Source organism: Budorcas taxicolor, chromosome 22, assembly GCF_023091745.1.
Source record: "Budorcas taxicolor isolate Tak-1 chromosome 22, Takin1.1, whole genome shotgun sequence".
NCBI classification, from domain to species: domain Eukaryota; kingdom Metazoa; phylum Chordata; class Mammalia; order Artiodactyla; family Bovidae; genus Budorcas; species Budorcas taxicolor.
This window is the reverse complement of record NC_068931.1, coordinates 14,860,483-14,878,458: the sequence shown is the minus strand read 5'-3', so window position 1 is coordinate 14,878,458 and position 17,976 is coordinate 14,860,483. Positions and strand designations below refer to the sequence as shown.

Here is a 17,976-nt window from a genome sequence, read left to right as displayed (position 1 = left end):
CAGACAATTTCTATGGGTATAATAATCTATAAAGTATTATCCCTTAAATGCTTTGGTTCAGAATAAATTTTCAGAGTAGCTTTTGTTACCCAGAACAAAGGAAAGGTATAGTTTTGATCCGAGAAAAAAAAAAATCAAGGAAGCCAAACCCAAGTAAAATGCAGCAGATGAAGGACCAGTCTAGGCAAAGTCAGCATAAATGCCCAGGAGCTGAGGTGGACAGGTGACCAAAGAGAAGGGAAGGTCCTGACCTGGCAGTCTGGGTGGGGGACAGTCACATTTTTTTTTTTACCCAAGTCTGTGATCTGCATCTATTTCTTTCAGATACTTGGCATTTAAGTGTGTTCAGAATTCTTGACACATCTGGATAACTTGAAACAACACAGCAAGGAAATAAAAAATCATTCCTAAAGGAAATCAACCCTGAATATTCATTGGAAGGACTGATGCTGAAGCTGAAGCTCCAATATTTCAGTCACCTGATGTGAAGAGTCAACTAATTGGAAAAGATCCTGATGCTAGGAAAGACTGAGGGCAGGAGAAGAAGGGGGTGACAGAGAATGGCGTGGTTGGATGGCATTAGAGATTCAATGGACATGAGTTTGAGCAAACTCTGGGAGATGGTGAAGGACAGGAAATCCTGACGTGTTGCAGTCCATGGGGTTGCAAAGAGTCAGACATGACTGAGCAACTGAACAACAAAAGTCCAGAATACATAAAGACCTTCTACAATTTAACAACAACAAAAGGAAATAACTCAGTTTGAAGATGGGCAAAGGATTTAAAGAGACATTTTCTCAAAAATATGAGCTTCCCTGGTGGCTTAGAGGTTAAAGCATCTGCCTGGAATGCGGGAGACCCGGGTTCAATCCCTGGGTGGGGAAGATTCCCTGAAGAAGGAAAATAGCAACCCCCTTCAGTACTCTTGCCTGGAGAATCCCATGGAGGGAAGAGTCTGGTAGGCTACAGTCCATGAGGTCCCAAAGAGTCGGACATGACTGGGCGAATTTACTTTCACTTTTTCAAAAATATACAATCAACAAGTACATGATAAAATGCTCAATATAATGAATTATTAGAGAAATGCAAATCAAAATCACAATGAAATACCACTTCACACCCAATAGGATCTCTTTTATTATGAAACAAGCAAAAGTAGAAAATAATGTGTGGTTGAGGATATAAAGGAATTGGAACTCTTGTGCACTGTTGGCGAAAAGGTAAGCAACAGCCTCTGTGGAAAGAAAATAGCTTGGCAATTCCTCACAAAAATTAAGCAAAAAATCATCAAATGATTCAGCAATCCCACTTCCAGGTATATACCCAAAAGAATCGAAATCAGAGACATTTGTACACTCAAGTTCATTACAGTGCTATTCACAATGGCCAAAAAGTGGAAGCAACCTTAGCATCCATCAGTAGATGAATAAACAAACAAATTGTGATGTATCCATACCATGGAATGCTATTCAATCTTAAAAAGGAAGGAAAACTGGCAATTGCTATAACATGAATGAATCTGAAGAAATTATGCTCGGTGAAAGAAGCCAGACACAAAAGAACAAATGCTACATGATTCCACTTTTTTGAGGTACCTAGACTAATCAAGTTCATAGAAACAGAGAGTAAAATGGTGGTTGCCAGAAGTTAGAGAGAGGGGAAAGGGGGAGTTTGTGTTTAATGAATACAGAGTTTCCACTAGGAAAGATGAAAAATTTCTGGGAATGTATGGTAGTGACTGGGCTTCCCTGGTGGTGCTAGTGGTAAAGAACCTGCCTACAAATGCAGGAGATATAAGAGACATGGGTTAGATCTCTGGGTTAGGAAAATCCCCAGAGGAGGCACGGAAACCCACTGCAGTATTCTTGCCTGGAGAAACCATGGACAGAGAAGCCTGGTGGGCTACAGTCCATGGAGTTGATGCAACTGAAGCAACTTAGCATGCACATGATTGTTGCACAGCATTGTGAATGTATTTAATGCCACAGGACTGTATATCTTAAAATGGTTAAAATAGTAAAGTTCTACATTTCACCACACACACAAAAAAAAATGATAATATAAGGGAGATCATCTAGGAATGAGACTCACAGACCTTAGCTGTGAATCACTTCCAGTGTCTCCGTAGAAAGTGTGAAGTCAAAAACAATAACCATTTAACACATGAATCACTTTAGCAGACACTATGAATTATATGTTTCAGATAAAAATACTGAATCACAAAAAGGCTAAGTAATCTGTCCAAGGTCTTCTGCAGTTTCATTCCTATGCCAGCAACCTCCCCAGGAAATCTATAGAAACATTGCCAAGAATACTGTGCACACACTCTGGTCCCCTTGTGTGCCTGACCATGAAACCTTCCACAATAGCCTAATACCTTCCCTACTTCAACTCCCTGTCCCTCCCTTCTTTTCCCACTTTCTACTGAGCAGACCTACTCAGATGTATGATCCTTGTCTAATTGTTTTGCCTTTGCCCCATCTTTCTCTTTAGACTTTGTTTTGAGCACTGTGCCTTCTGGTCTGTCTTATGTAATTATGATAGCTACAGGCTGAGGAGAATTCTTGCTCAATGAATTCATGATTCCATTGACTCTGAACACTGATGCCCTTCCAACATGTTCCTAGAAGAGATGGAAAAATAGATGTCCATTTGCTTCAGAAAAACACTTCATTCTCCAGCTTATTGTCATTATATTCCACTCAATGCCATACAGAGCCATAGTGGAGCCTGAGGTAAAAGAAAATATCTGTAATACTGTTCCTGCCTTATATTACAATGTTGATATTTTGTTCATCACTGATTTTTGCATTGATTTTGACTTTTCAAAATATTGCACAAAAGTATGACTATCTTGATTCTTGGAGTTTTTTGTGTGCTAAGGTGCTTCAGTTGTGGCTGACTCTTTGTGACCCTATGGACTGTAACCCACCAGGCTCCTCTCTATCCATGGGATTCTCCAGACAAGAATACTGAGTTGCCATATTCTCCACCAGGGTTTCTTCCCAAACCAAGGATCAAATCCGAGTCTCCTGCAGCTCCTGCATTGCAGGTGGATTCTTTACTGCTGAGCTACCTGGAAAGGCACCTCACCCTAAAGTGAAGAGTGAAACTGAAAGTCGCTCAGTGGTATTTGACGCTTTGTGACTCCTTGGACTATCCAGGGGATCTTCCCAACCCAAGGATCGAACTCAAGTCTCGTGCATTGCAGGCAGGTTCTTTACCAACTGAGCCACAAGGGAGGCCCAGGAACAGTGGAGTGGGTAGCCTATCTTCTCCAGGGGATCTTCCCTTCCCAGGAATGGAACCAGAGTCTCCCGCACTGGAGGTGGATTCTTTACCAATGGAGCCACCAGAGAAATCCACCTCTCCCTAAACCTGACCCTAAATCTCTTCGTGACCAAAAAAAAAAAAAAAGAAGAAGAAAGAAAGAAAGAGAAAAGATAAAGGAAAAACAGAAAATCAGAAGCTGCCTTCTCTGAATCAGCTACTAAAGTAAAGTAGGGAAGTCAGGTGCCAGTCAAGTGTTTTAGGGATAAAAGACGAGAAGGATCAGCTATCACCCTAAGTATTAATAGAAAAGAGCCCAGAGTAAATGTCTTTCATGTACCTTTTTGACAAGATCGTTTCAACCTAAAATCAAAAGCTTATATTTAAACACCATAAATTGCATATCTATGAAAAATGAAGTCCCTACAGGCTAACTTTCTGCATTTTTGTTCTCTTTAAAGAAAGTATTAGAGCAATTTGGACTGTCTTCTTAAAAGATTTTTATTGTTTGTGATAGGTAGCAGGAAGCTATCAACTGAATATGTAGCCAACAGGTCAGAAAGAAGCAATGCTGCTTGACTGCTAAATATGTCAGTTCTGTCTTCAACTGACCAGAGGCCCGTGCGTGGGTCTTTATCTTTATGTCTATGTGTGTATGTGTGTGTATTTTGCATTTCTTACCCCAGGCTTTGTTTATCAGCTTGCAGCCAAACAACCTGAAATAGCTTTGTTTTCTAAGCATTATAGAGCTTTTCTCTTTGACTATGACATCTGTCTGGAGACCTGGCAGAACATCCTCCCACTTGATGACAATGGGATAAGCAAGTCTGCTCTCCCCTTTCCAGGGGATGCATTTGGAATCAGCTTGAGGATGCTCTGGTCAGATCTCAATGTGCAGGGCTGTTGGGAGAGGAAAACTGTCTCTTCCTTCCTCAGGCAAGGCAAATGCCATCACACTGCAGGCTCAGTGGGAGAGTGGAGATAATGAGGTGTTTTGAAACAGCAGACATCGTCAGAAAGACAGAAATTGGGAAAAGGAGGAATGGAACACAAAATGGGTCTCGGTTTGGGTTAAGCAAGGGAGATGAGACAAAGAAGTGCGTTATGAATTATTTACCACTGGATATAGTTTAGTTTTGATCCGAGTCCTAATTGTGAGTTGTCTTGGTGTGCATGAGCTGAAATAAAAAAGAGTTGCCAACTCTTCTGACTGTGTATTCCCCTGGACACACATATACACTGATGTTCTTTAAAGGTTATACAAAGGCCAAGTTTAGATTCACTTATGAAGTGTATAATTCAACAGGTACTGGGATATGATCCACCAATAAATATCTTTCTCATCATGGGATAAAGAGAATAAAGCAAAGAGAATTCTATCATTGGAGATGAATTAATTTGGGTTAATTATTGTCTTCTCACTTGGTCATTTTAATTTAAAAGAAAAAGTATTCAAAGCAAAAGGTAGCATTTATTAGGTGCACATTGAAGTATCTCCAAAAGGCTATTATATTAAGTCTTTAATATTTAAAAAGTCCATACATCCTCATTTATCCAAGCCAGTCTTGGATTATGCCTATTGTCCTGAAATAATTAATAGTAACCTCTTTCATGCTTAAAATTTATATAAATAATAAATTGTATTCACTCTATAAAAATCATACTTTCATCCATTAGTTTGCTATTCTCAGTAACAGAAGAGACCCTGGAGAAATGACGACAGTGGGCCTTTGGTTACATAGATGTGCTGGTAAGAGAAAATTAATAAGTGAGAACTAAAGGTAAAGTCACCTATTTTATAATTTTGCTTCAGTCTTGGTCTGATCTGGGATATTTATTCTACCCCTGCCTGGTTCCCAGCCCTTCCCTCATCACACATAAAATGTAATGTAGTACCTCCCCCATCTTGTTATAACCACTCTATTAATTAAAATCAACCAAGAAAAAGCATGCAAGAGCTATGCAATACACATGTGCAGAAGACTGTGTATATAATCTGCTAAGCAGAAACCTCTGAAGGGTACAAAAGGCCAAAATGGCCACCCCTGCTGCTAGCAGAAGAGGAGTTAGAGAGAAAAAGGGGGAAAAAAAAAAAAAGCTGAAAAACTCAGAGACTCAGTAATAGTTCCACAAGGAATGAAAAGTTGCTCTTGGCATTCGTTCAGCCAGTGTTAATAAAGCAGCTCTCAGAGCAAACTTAACTTCCCCTAGACACTTCCCTTGCCCTTTAGACTAGGTCAGGTACTCCTGCAAGTTTTTCCATAATACTTCAGAGTTTCATTCTTCTAACCCTTGCCACGCTTTCATGGTGTTATGCTGTTATTTTTAAATTTCCCATCCTTCAGCTGAAATATAAAGCTCAAGATCATTAAAAATATTTCACATGACAGACAGTGGTCAAAGTGCACGTGTGCATGCTCAGTCGCTAGAGCTGCGTCCAACTCTTTGCAGCCTGATGTACTGTAGCCCGCCAGACTCCTCTGTCCACGGGATTCTCCAGGCAAGAATACTGGAGTGGGTTGCCATGCCCTCCTCCAGGGGATCTTCCTGATTCAGGGATGGAACCCATGTCTCTATCTCTTATGTCTCCTGTATTGGCAGGTGGGTTCTTTACCACTAGTGACACCTGGGAAGCCCAGTGATCAAAGTATTTTGTAGTAATTCAATGAATCTTCCAGGTCTTCTCATCAGTGATTTCTTTCTTCTGATTAAAACAAACAAAAACAGACTCAAGCAGATTTCTCCAGGTCATACTTTTCTAAGAGGTAGAATTACTTTAGTATTTGAATTCAGATCATGTTTGAATCACTACGCTACTATATCACCTGCTTTAGAGAACAGAAATCAAGTTTTCCTATTTTGGGCCTCTGTTGTTCAAAAACTAGAAAAGATGCTTTCACCATAGTTAAGACACAATAATATTTCTAAAATGTATGAATTAATGACTATGTTTTATATGCCAAGCACTATGGAAGATACCATTCCAAAAGAGCCAAATAAGTCTCCTTAGGCACATCTCCTGCCTTGAGAAACTCAAGCCCCAATGAAATAGGCAACACCTAGTCAGTACAGTGAAGACTCAGAGTGGACGCTTTTCATCTTTGTTTCACATATTTTAAGTTCAATAATCTTGTTGTTAACCATAAAATAGGTTATTCTGATTGAGCTCAAATTTAATGTGGTGTTTTAATGAAAGTATTATGATAGAAAAAATTTAGAAGAATCACAAGAAATGTGCTAGACTCAAAAGTCATGAGTTGTTTTCATTGATGTCACAGTATAAATGCTGAAGAAAAATTGTTATGCTGCTTTTCATTCCTCTTAAAGATGATGCATTTTCCTTCAATAGCAGCCCAGTGAGCAGACAGAGCTATGGACAAGAATAATTGGGAACAGCTCTGGGGAGAATATGGAACAAGGCTAGATAGGTCAGAATGAATGATATACTGTGATACTCATTTTATGCTGTGATTTTAAAATTACATGTTATGTTTTAAGGTTTTTTAAAATTCTAACTTTTAATGAATAACTAGAAAGGCGTTATAACACATGAGAATGAAAGAAATCATATATAAGAACATGAGAACCATCAGTTTGGGGAACTTGGAGAAGAAAAGGCTGACTGCAGTCAATAGTAAAGAATTGTGGGTGAGAAAATAAAAGGATAAGATAATGCTGGGGTTAAATGAATTAGAAATGAGAAGTCACCCTTAGAGTTCGTCTGTGGGAAAGTGTTTTATATTATGATAAACAGCTATTCTTTCCATTAATACAGAAATTTTTCTAGTTATAAACATGCCTAAAATTATGTACTATGCCTTAAATCTTCTGTTGCTTGCCAATACTCTAACATGAATTCTCAACAGTTAAAAATGTCTTTCAGTTTCCCCAAATCTCCAGCTTCATGCCAAATCTATCTCCACCACACTGACACCATGATGACTGACATTGGTTTTGATTTGACATTTCAACTGTTGAAATACACAGGCACACTCACCCACACTCACATACACAGAACCTTCAACTTGAGATTTGATTGGCATCAGTCATTTTATAACTTGTCTCTTGGGGATTGGACCAATGGACCTTTTTAAAGCTTGCCTATTGAACTGATCCTTCTGATCTAGACGCATAATTCATACTTGCTAATCTTCGGATCCTTCCTTACTCTTAACAAGCCTGTCAGATTTTCCTCCACTGAAATATTTTTACCTCTAGGTAAAAGAAGATTTAAAATGTTATTTCTAATTTCTTTTCTTGATTTTTGTGAGAAAAAAAATCATATAAATGCATCAAAGAAGTAATTATTCCAACCTGATTAGTTAATTTCCCCAAAGGAATATAGACATCACCATGCTTGTGAATTGCATTTTAAAGGTACATAAGGCTTCAATAAAACTCAGTAATCAACCTCATAAAATGTTAGATTTGAAAAGTTCCTTAAAGTTTAATACAACCTTCTGTCTAGTAAAAGTATCTCCATGTTGTCTCTCAAATAATTAGTCCCTGTTTGAACATTTTCTGTTAATAAAAGTTATTTTGAAGGCCAATCCCATTTGAAGTAACTCCAACTCTTGAAAGTTCTTCCTTACTTAATATTGAATCAACCTCCCCCTACTCGCTAGTTTTGTCATCTGGAGCCACATAAAGTTAAGTCCTATCTTACTTCCATATGATAGCTCATTGCTGAACTAAGCTGGACGTCTACAATTCCAAATACACATATCTTCCTCATCCTGAACCTCAGGACAATCTCACCCGCTGCTATTCTTTACCACCTCTCACATTTCCCATAGTCACCCCACAATGTCCACCGTGGAAGGTTCTGTGATCATGCTTGTAAGTTCTTTCAGAATAAGAACTTTTGCTATCTTCTTGTCTAATTTCCTCTTTTTCTTGCAATATGATCTTCATTTTTTTCAGTTTGAAAATCATTTTCTAAATGAAAACAAAGTATTCCCTGAACAGAAAATAAAATAGCCACTTATTGAAAGCCTGATGTGTGTCAGGCACTGTACAAAAGGTAAGGATGGGAAAGACATAAGATGGTAGAAACACAATACCCTCAAGAAATTGCAGTCTACTGGTGGAAAGAGACAGTTTATACATACATATATATATATATATATATATATATATATATATATTCAAAATGATATATGCTATTCTTACAAATGACTCAAGCAATTTATAAACATACAGAACTACATGATTTCTGTCCAGTAAAAAAGGAGATATTCTCTGTCAGGTGAAGGCACAAAGGTAACATATAAAAAGTCACAATACTAGGAACTATAAATCACAATTTTTATAATAGCTAAACTGTATGTACATCTTTGATGTACAGTAATAATGACCTCTTCATATATGGTTCCAAATCTCTACCCATCTCAGGATATAATTTATCCCATAAGCTTCTGACAGGATGTTTCCTGTACACAGTTCTCCCAAACCAAAATCCATCAATGTTTCCTCATTATTTAAGAGGTAAAATACAATAATATGAATTCCCCAACTATCTTTATCCTTAATTGATACTACTCCTCTACTTATGTCCTTCACTCCAGTACATTTAAGAAGATTACAGTTTCAAAGGGTTCCAATTCTGACTTTAATCCCTTTAATCCTGGTGTGTTAAAATTGCCATGTTACTGCTTCTCTTAGCACACCCACTTCTTAGGGAACTAACTTTACCCTCAGAGCCTGGAAAGTGCAGCTTGTGGCTCCAGCCCCAGGTTGAGCATCCATCCCCTGGCTGGCAATGAGACTAGATCTTATCGGAATTTACACAGTCATCAGCTGGAAGTTCTTAAACTGGGAGGTCATGTTGTCAGTTAGACTAGCCAGCAAGACAAATGGAAGGCAAGTACAGGGAAAAATTAAAGACACCAGGCAGGACATGAGCAGCAGAATCTAGCTGAGTGAAGGAAGAAAAAGGCTCACACATGCATGAGTGGAAGCCAGAGGCTACATACCTCCACAAGTGATTGAGAGAGGAGCCTCTGTTCATATCTTGGCTATTCCAGTCCTTTCGTGGTTGCCTGAGCAGGACCTAGTTTTGTGAACTTTCTCAGCTGCAATAGTGCCTGCTATGTCCTTTCAATAAAATTACTTTATACCTGAGCCAGAGTTAGTGGGCTTCAGTTCCTTGCAGTAAAGTAATCCTTGACTAAAACACACTTATAGGCTCTACTCACATTTCTCTTGGAGTCCAGCTTGCCCTTGATCATTTGACACCAGCACAGCTTCCAAAATTTTGTGCAGGAGAAAAGCATGTAAGTATGATTAAACAAATGGTAATGTGCTGATTTTTAAAAATTTTATTCAGTGCTCAAAGTTAAACAAATAAAGAAAGAGAGCTGCATGTTAGTTTCTTTGCATAATAAGGATGTGGAAGTGTTTAAAACTAGAGCTTGATAAAAAGGGGCGAAAATGAAGTCAAGGGATTTGTGTACTTTATCTTTGAAAAAAATTAAAAAGCAAGATACTGTCTGAGTGTTATGATATGTGGTAGCATAAAATCTTGAGCTACAGAAAGAAGTTTCAGAGTACACCACACTTAACTGAAGAAATAACTGATTCACATGGATAACAAGAGTCCTAAACCAGTGGATACTTTTCTTGTTGACTGTACTGTTTTACTACAAAGTTCCCATTAGACTGCCAAGTTGAGAGCCATCATGACCTAGAAGAGAGGACACAGTGGAACAAGTAAGGAAAAGAAATAGAACTCTTTTACCAAAAAAAAAAAAAAAAATCAGTCTTATAAGGTCCTCTGATTATTTTGTTTAACACTTATGCCTTTCCAAGCAAAAATCCATATACACACACTTATCAGGGAGAAAAATATATTTTAATAAAAAGAATGTAACAGTAAGAGTCAGAGTCTCATTCCCATCTGTTAGACAAAAACACTTACATGGCCTCTACCAACAAGTTGAAATAAGAATAAAATGTGAATATGGGGGAATTTTGCATTTTTTTTAATTGCCTTTAAAAAGGCTCTATGCATGTAATATACTATTAAGTGTTAGTTGCAAATTTCTCTTATTTTGCAAACTGGAAGGAATAAGGAATAAAATAATATGCTTCCCCTATTTCCTTTAGAAGTTTGAAAAGTAGTAATTATAAAACTTCAGATGAATCCAAAGTTTGTTCTTCCATAACCTTCTCACTGCATCCTGCCTCTTTGAATGTCAATGAGTATACTTCAAAATTATTCCTGTCAATTATAAAGGTTCTAATCTTTGCATTGATTTTTACATGCACAGACCAATAGCAGGAGATGACCCAATAATTAATATTGGGAAACTGAATTGCTTTTTTTCCCTAGGCATTTAGCCTTAGCTATAGAAATGTTTCTCTTTTATCAATACTATGTTTTTTTTTTTTTTTTTCATTTCTGTTTTTTTTTTTTTTTTTAATTTATTTATTTATTTATTTATTTATTTTTTAATTTTAAAATCTTTAATTCTTACATGTGTTCCCAAACATGAACCCCCCTCCCACCTCCCTCCCCATAACATCTCTGTGGGTCATCCCCATGCACCAGCCCCAAGCATGCTGTATCCTGCGTCAGACATAGACTAGCGGTTCAATTCTTACATGATAGTATACATGTTAGAATGCCATTCTCCCATATCATCCCACCCTCTCCCTCTCCCTCTGAGTCCAAAAGTCCGTTATAGACAGCTGCGTCTTTTTTCCTGTCTTGCATACAGGGTCGTCATTGCCATCTTTCTAAATTCCATATATATGTGTTAGTATACTGTATTGGTGTTTTTCTTTCTGGCTTACTTCACTCTGTATAATCGGCTCCAGTTTCGTCCATCTCATCAGAACTGATTCAAATGAATTCTTTTTAACGGCTGAGTAATACTCCATTGTGTATATGTACCACAGCTTTCTTATCCATTCATCTGCTGAGGGACATCTAGGTTGTTTCCATGTCCTGGCTATTATAATCAGTGCTGCGATGAACATTGGGGTACATGTGTCTCTTTCAATTCTGGTTTCCTCGGTGTATATGCCCAGCAGTGGGATTGCTGGGTCATAAGGGAGTTCTATTTGCAATTTTTTAAGGAATCTCCACACTGTTCTCCATAGTGGCTGTACTAGTTTGCATTCCCACCAACAGTGTAGGAGGGTTCCCTTTTCTCCACACCCTCTCCAGCATTTATTGCTTGCAGATTTTTGGATCGCAGCCATTCTGACTGGTGTGAAAATATCAGCAAGGTGAAAAGACAGCCTTCTGAATGGGAGAAAATAATAGCAAATGAAGCAACTGACAAACAACTAATCTCAAAAATATACAAGCAACTTATGCAGCTCAATTCCAGAAAAATAAACGACCCAATCAAAAAATGGGCCAAAGAACTAAATAGACATTTCTCCAAAGAAGACATACGGATGGCTAACAAACACATGAAAAGATGCTCAACATCACTCATTATCAGAGAAATGCAAATCAATACTATGTTTTTATATTTATCCCATTTTGTATCTGAGACAAATTCTCTCATATAACAACACATTGGTTTTAACTCATCAAATAGAGGTTGAAACCTACTGCAATTTTTTAAACAAGGCGGATCCTTATGCAGTTATATCTAAAATATCATATGCAAATAGATTTTAAGTATAAAGTACATTCTTCATCCATAGATTCTTTCTCATATATTCTCTAACATTGGTGTAATTTCCTCCAAAGGCTTGTTTTTGATGAGTAGTTCTGTGTGTCCAACACTGTGTGAAGCACTGCAGAAATAAAAATGAACAAGAAATTGTCTCTTTGGTGACTTCACAATCCACTGAGTGGAGAGAGACAAGCATAAGGAACCCGTCATGATCTGTACCATAGATGGAACACCAAATGCAGTAGTTAGTTCTCTTTCAAAATGCAGTGGGGCCGGCTCACTCTGACTTAGATAATGCTTTTCTTCCCAAACTCATTCAGTGACTTGACATTGGGATCTCAAAATCTACTATGGTGAGAATATTTACACCATGGAAATAGACAAATGAACAAAACAAAAACCCCCCTTCCTAAGGAACCATTTGTTAAACATTTACCCACACCACTGTCATTAAACCTTCCCAGGAGATTCTTTTAAATTTATAGAATGATGGGGCTGAATCAGGGGAGCTAACTTTAAAAATCCATCACTATATTGTGTGCCACAACACAGGGCTTCCCTGATAGCTCAGATGGCAAAAATCTACCTGCAATGCAGGAGACCCAGGATCTATCTCTGAGTTGGGATGATCCCCTGGAGAAGGGCATGGCAACCCACTCCAGTATTCTTGCCTGAAGAATTCCATGGACAGAGGAGCTTTGATGGGCTACAGTCCATGGGTCACAAAGAGTCAGACATGACTCAAGTGGCTTAGCACACCTCACGTGCGACCACAACACAACCAAGGAAAGGCTTTTATAAACTGCATTTGTTTTTATGTATAATTATTTAACAATTGCTATACAAGGTCAGTTGTTTGGAAGAATGGAACTTTGCTAATTTTAATTATTTGGACAGTGATCAAACTGGCCAAGAAGCAGTAATAGCTGGCCATTTAAATGAACAAATCAAGACAATAACTACATACCAACTAGATAATTTTTGTCATTAATTTCTATTCCAGTATTTTCAAAGGATAAGAAAAACATCTCCTAGTGCTTTGGGGTTTTCATGCTATCATAGAAGTTTGAAATGTGTAGGGAATTATCACAAAATAATCCTCAGGGATAATACTTTTTCTTTGAATAGACATGGTTGGATAGTTAAAAAACTGACTGACAGTTCAAATACAGATGAACTCTTCATTAGGACAGAAAATAAAATACAGGCCAACAGATGACAAAACTGAGCTTACCACGGGTCAAAAGTCACAAGAGTTTCACATACAACTTATCAGTGACCACTATGAAGAAACTTATCATGTTGATCTGGTTCTCTCTCCTTAGAGAGCTTCAGCCTGTGATCTTACCCAGGCCACAAAGTTTTTTATTACTTTTTTTATTGTTACAGAATATAGGGTCAGTAGAAGAAACCTCAAAAAGATAAGGTAAAAGAAGTAAAGAAAATAGAAATATAAGCTTGTTATTTAAAATAATCCCTAATAATGTAATTTGTGTGTATATATATGTATGTATATGCCTATATATTTTTATATTTATATATGTGTGTGTATATATATACATAATATAACATGGGAGACCTCGGTTTGATCCCTGGATTGGAAAGATCCCTTGGAGAAGGGAATGGCTACCCACTTCAATATTCTGGCCTGAAGAATTCCATGGACTGTATAATTCATGGGGTCGCAAAGAGTTGAACGCGACTAAGCGACTTTCACTTTTACTTGATATTTTATAGATAGAGATAATATAGTCGTCAAATTTGAAACTTCTTTTGTAAATTGTATGCATATTTCCATGTTATTACACATTATTCCTTATATTAGAAATGTAAGTTGTTTCCAATTTTTTTCCTATAATAATATAAAGATGACCATCCATAAAGTTAATCTTTACACATGCATATTGAGCATACAATTATTTCTTTAGGTCAAATTCTTTAAAATGACAGATTGAGGTCAAAGGGTAAAGAAAAAAAATCTAAATGTTGACAAATATTGACAAATTTTTGTTCCATAAGAGTTGTATCAATTTTACCTACATCACAATGTATGAGTACCATTTTCCTATATCCTCACCAAAATTACAACTTATTTTAAATATTGTTTCTTGTAATAATTGAAAAATCTTACCTTTCTTTCATTTAAATTCCTTTTAAGCATAAATTCGGTTAAACAAGTTTTCATAAGCTCACCAGTCACTTTCAAGTGTAAGTTCTTTGTGAATTTCCCATCCATATTTTTTGACCAAAATTTTTTGATGAAGGTAGTATCTTTCTATATAGCAAGCAAAAGAATTATTCTAACTACTTAGAAATATTTTCTCAATGTGACAAGAGAACAAATTTTAGGGTCCATATTATTTTGATGTTACTTTCCTTATGATATTTACCTTTTATAAACAAATTCATTTATTTTTTATTGTCTACAGAATTAATTCATCCTCTCAACTTACAAATGTATAAAAAATAATAATAATGATAATAGTGATTATGATTATTATAAATAATAAAGCACAAGCTGTAATCAAGATTGCAAGGAGAAATATCAATAACCCCAGATACGCAAATAACACCACCCTTATGGCAGAAACTGATGAGGAACTAAAGAGCCTTTTGATGAAAGAGAAAGAGGAGAGCAAAAATGTTGGCTTAAAACTCAACATTCAGAAAACTAAGCTCACGGCATCCAGTCCTGTCACTTCATGGCAAATAGATGGGGAAACAATGGAAACAGTGACAGACTTTATTTTCTTCAACTCCAAAATCACTGCAGATGGTGACTGTAGCCATGAAATTAAAAGATGCTTGCTCCTTGGAAGAAAAGCTATGCCAAACCTAGACAGCATATTAAAAAGCAGAGACATTACTTAGCTGACAAAGGTCCATCTAGTCAAGGCTATGTTTTTCCATTAGTCATGTATGGATGTGAAAGTTGGACCATAAAGAAAACTGAGCACCAAAATGATGCTTTTGAACTGTGTTGTTGGAGAAGACTCTTGAGAGTCCCTTGGACTGCAAAGAGATCAAACCAGTCAATCCTAAAGAAAATCAGTCCTGAATATTCATTGGAATTACTGATGCTGAAGCTGAAGCTCCAATACTTTGGCCATCTGATGCAATGAACTGACTCATTGGAAAAGACCCTGATGCTGGGAAAGATTGAAGGTGGGAGGAGAAGGGGACGAGAGAGGATGAGATAGTTGGATGGCATCACCAACTTGATGGACATGAGCTTGAGCAAGCTCCAGGAATTGGTGATGGACAGGGAAGCCTGATATGCTGCAGTTGATGGGATCTCAAAGAGCTGGTCATAACTGAGCAACTGAACTCTATTATTATAAAATTTTATACAACATGTAGGGCTTATAGGACATTACAAAATACAGGTATAAATCACTTAGCAGTGTTGTACTCCATATGTAAGTTGCTATATATTATAGGAGTCATTACAAACCAAATTTTAATATACTTAAAAGAAAAATTAAAATTATTTCACAATGATAACATAATGTAACAATCAGTTAATGATTGTTAATGTGTCTTAGGTAATAAACAAAAGTTTAAGATTTCTAACTACTATTGTCTTATTTCTAAAGATAAGACTTAATGACTTAACTATGTTTAAGACTGTGAAAATTTAGTTATGGGACTAGCATAAAATTTGTCCTCCCCTGCCTTTGCTGTAACTACCTTATGAAAATTGATTACAATAAGCGATTATTTGCTCACATCTGTTTTTGTGACTCATGAGCAAGAGATTTCCCTTAGCTGATGATAACACATCATAACTGCTCCAGATACATTGTTCAAAGGAAGTTATATCATTTTAAGTTTCCACAGAGGACAGGCTAATCATATAAATAAATTATACATGGGTACAGGAAATTGCATAAAACTGGACAAATTGAGTTTAAGAGAAGAAAACATAATTGTGTAATTTTAGGAAGGAATAAATATTGACCAAAATGCACATTTTTACAAGCAATTGTATCTATGATCAGCAACAAACATGTTTCTTGATCAATATTTGTAGTTTGATTCATTTCCTGCCATATAGAACTTGATGGGCTCGTCAATATACATGAAGATTTAAAAAACGAAAGAGAGAAGATTGCTTCTAAAATAATTTTTTTTTCTAAAAGTTTCTCCTTTTTTCCCCATATACTTCCTAAATGTGTGCAGGAGCAGTAGTACAAGGAAAGGTGGGGTCTGCTGAAAGAGAAGAATGTCTTCGAGACACAGTTGAGGAATAGAAAAGCTTCTAAGATCTTGAACTTTGGTGAAAGATTTTTTTGAACTAAGAATAACATGGGTATAAGACTGAAAAACACATTATCTTGTTATAAAATGGTAATGAGTCTGAGAAATTATTGATCCAGAAGGTTTAAGGAAATTGAGGTATAGTGGGAAATGATACTAAAGGATGGTGTCATGTTTTTGAGACTCTTGAATGCAATACTATGTTCACAAGATCTTATATTTTTAAAATGGAAAGTAAAAAAAAAAAAATAGTGAACAGAGGAATATCAACACTGCAATAGCCCATGAGTATATAGATGTGTTTGCAAGTGTGAAAACTGCAATATGGACAAGCAAATGGTCAAAGGAGAGCCAAAGAATGAACATTACACAGAAACCTCTAGACATTTTCCAAAGCACAATAATCCTCAGTGACCTTTTCAAAATAAAGAATTTCAGCATTAAGGATGAACTTTATGACAAAATGCAAATCTAATTAAGAAGTGATGACTTTCAAAAGTTGTCTCACAGCATTGTCATCTCCATCTGTGAGCCAATACCTAAGATTAGAGTTGTTTTGATGGTAAAGATTCCTTGATCAGTACGACTCTTCAAGAATGGGGTTCAGGGCCAACTAATTGGGATTCGAAGGAGAGGCTGACCACTATTGCCATCAACACACATGTGGTGACCTCTGGATCTCACGAACACAGACATTTCTGTTCAGAACAAGGGGAAAGAGTGGAAACTCACTTAGAAGTCAGACTGTAAAAAAAAAATAGTATCAATTCCTGTAGGAATAAAAAATCAACATCAGTGGAGATTACACAAAGAAGAAAATAGAATTATTTTGGAACATTTTTTTTAATAGTCCCAACATATCAAACTATAAAATAAGGTGATCTCTGAGCATAAGAGGTGAACCCCTAGGCAGAGATGGTTCCATAAACCAGAAGGGGATTGAAGACAGAGAATTCCACAACATCTGTCTGCATCCAACTGAGTATGAACTCAAACCTGATTTGAACAGCTGGAGAGCCACTTGCTGGATAAGACATTATTTTCTGCAACAACCTGTCCCTTCTACTAAGTGAAACTGAAAGTCTCTCAGTCGTGTCTGACTCTTCGCAACCCCATGGACTACACAGTCCATGGAATTCTCCAGGTCAGAATACTGGAGTGGGTAGCCTTTCCCTTCTCCAGAGGATCTTCCCAACCCAGGGATCAAACCCAGGTCTCCCTCATTTCAGGAGGATTCTTCACCAGCTGAGCCACAACAGAAGCCCAAGAATACTGGAGTGGTTAGCGTATTTCTTCTCCAGCGAATTTTCCTACCCTGGAATCTAACTGGGGTCTCCTGGATTGCAGGCGGATTCTTTACCAACTGAGCTATCAAGGAAGCCCAATAACCCTTCTGCTAAGTTTATTGAAAATAATGGATGTGTAGGTGCACACTAGGGCAGCCCCCAGAGACAGATGCAAGAGGAAAGAATGAGAAGAAAAGGAAGAACTGTCAAGCATTTCTTCCTTCTGAATAAGCAAAAAAAGAAGACAGAGCTCCTTCTTTACTTGGGACTTCTTTGCACACAAATATTTTCAAAATGAATGCTCTTTCTGTTGAGCTGTACTGGCTTTTCAGATTGTAAGAGCAATTGTATGCATAAAACATTTGTAGGATATAAAGAAGTGTGGAGATAACTGAGAAAATGGCCTTTTACCCAGAAACAATCATGGTAAATATTTTGAGATATTTTCTTCCATTCTGTTAATGATACAAATATCTACAATTTCTAGCAGATTTGGAAATGTCTTGTGTTTATTTTTGTTCATT

The 17,976-nt window shown here is 36.9% G+C and overlaps 1 non-coding gene across 1 annotated transcript; it reads left to right on the top strand.

The window, feature by feature from the left end:
- The first annotated feature begins 812 nt into the window (after positions 1-812).
- TRNAS-GGA (transfer RNA serine (anticodon GGA)) lies at positions 813-884 on the top strand. Its single transcript has one exon. It is a non-coding gene; the product is annotated as a tRNA-Ser (tRNA).
- Positions 885-17,976: the final 17,092 nt, after the last annotated feature.